This window comes from Onychostruthus taczanowskii, unplaced genomic scaffold, assembly GCF_017590055.1.
Source record: "Onychostruthus taczanowskii isolate IOZ18803 unplaced genomic scaffold, ASM1759005v1 scaffold20, whole genome shotgun sequence".
NCBI classification, from domain to species: domain Eukaryota; kingdom Metazoa; phylum Chordata; class Aves; order Passeriformes; family Passeridae; genus Onychostruthus; species Onychostruthus taczanowskii.
Window position 1 is genome coordinate 6,645,053 of NW_024499240.1, and position 1,935 is coordinate 6,646,987.

A 1,935-nucleotide genomic window follows, 5' to 3' on the forward strand; every position below is an offset into this window, starting at 1 on the left:
CTCCATAACCAAACTATCAAAGTGCCACAACAGCTGTTTATGTTGCACTAATACCAGACACCTAACTTAAGGCTGAGATCCCACTGCAACTAGTGCAATCATTGCCCCAGGAACACTGCAGGCTATTTTCTAGACAAAGTACACAAAGGGCATAAAATCAATTAACAATGGTGAGAATAAAAGCAAAGCAAACAGTAATAACACCTGGGTGGCTTTTATGAACTGCTTCTCATCAGTAGGCATTACTGGGGTTGGTCCTGTGTTGTCACACAGTCCATAGTGTGTGTATCTTCAGACCAGTCTCTCTAGGGAGACAGTGTTATCCCTGGTTTATATATGGGGAGCTATTACTCAAAGAAGCACCAATATTGCATGTGAGGTAAGGAACTGAGCCCAAGTCTCACTGCTTGTGCAGTACAGGCTGCTCCCTGGAGAACTTCCTGCAAATTGCTTAGTTAATGGAAAGGTGCCACGTTGAAGTATCGTTGGAGAAACAGGTCCCCAAAAGAGGCTTGAAAGAGGGTAAGAGCTTTATCAATTTTCATGGGATTTTGTTTCACATAGGTAACAAACATCTGAGGGAGAAATTAACAAATAAATCAACATTGATAGACAAAATGTCATTACGAAAGTATCAGTCATCACGTAGATCCCAGCAATCCACTGCAGGACTTCCAAAGCGCTGGTTGGTGCCAGTCAGTGGCAAAAGCCGATCATGAAAGTAGATCCTGTGTGACAACTGAGTAGACTTCAACAGTGTGAGAAACTTCATGTCACAGAGGAAAAGCTGGAATTAATCTGAGCAGGTCATCTAGCCCATCACCTTGCCCTGAGCAGAACTGCTTATAATGGTATGTCTGATAGATGTATGTTGTCTGCTCTTAATGCTGTCTAATGAAGGTGACTTAGGCAGACTACAACAGTTTTTCATTTTAGCTGCCATTAGAAAGTAGTCTAATGCTAATACTGAACTTATATCTTACAGTTTGAGCTCATTACGTCTCACCAACCTAGTTGGGACATGAAGGGCAGATTGATTGCTTCCTTTCACTCCATAGCAGTCTTTCACATATTTCAAGACTGATAACCTATCTTCCTCAGTCTTTTGTAAGGGACTCTGTTTGTTAAGCTTTTTTTCATTTCCTGATGGAAAAAAAATCCTCTTCTCATCTGTTCTACTTTAGAATGTTTCCAGTTTTCACATCCTTTCCTGAGTGGAAATCCAAAGCATTCTGTGTCAAGGTAAATTCATAGCAGAAAGCACCTGGAGTTGACATCAAATCTGTATCTCCTTTTAAATCCCAATTCCTCTCTGTCTTCAAAGTGATGCTACAAAGTGAATCCCAGATGTTCCCACAGGTCCCAAATACGGTGAGGATTATCAGTTTTTGCAAGAATTGGCCAAATGATGGGTATCCCAGATACAGAAGAGATGCATTCCCAGCAGTCGGCCAGCATTCATTTCGTGGTGCGGGCTGAGTGGGGGAGCAGATCAGCGGACCTGGATCCTCCCTTCCAGGACAGCCGGGTTGCACGGGCAGAGAGGCACCTGGCTCAGCGACCCGGCACTCACCAGGGCCTTGTGGCCCTATCAACAGCGATGATAAAATCTGCAACACCTGTAGGATTATCGCCACATCACCGACCTATTTCTTAAGTAACCCGCCTATGCTATTGTCATTAATTAGCATTTCATCATTAACTTAGGCAATCCTCATCTCTAAAGGACACCTTTGTGTTCTCTTAAGTTTGTTCAGCGACCCAGAGGGGCTATAATTACAGCACCGGAGGCGGGAAATCTTTAATAAACGCTTTCTCTCTGCCTCTCCGGTCTGCCCACCAAGCCCAGCGCTGCCGGGGCAGGAGGCTCCGGCAGGACGCGCGGCCCCGCCGTGCCGGGCCGGGGGAACGGCAGCGAGCGGCGCGGGGGGGCGC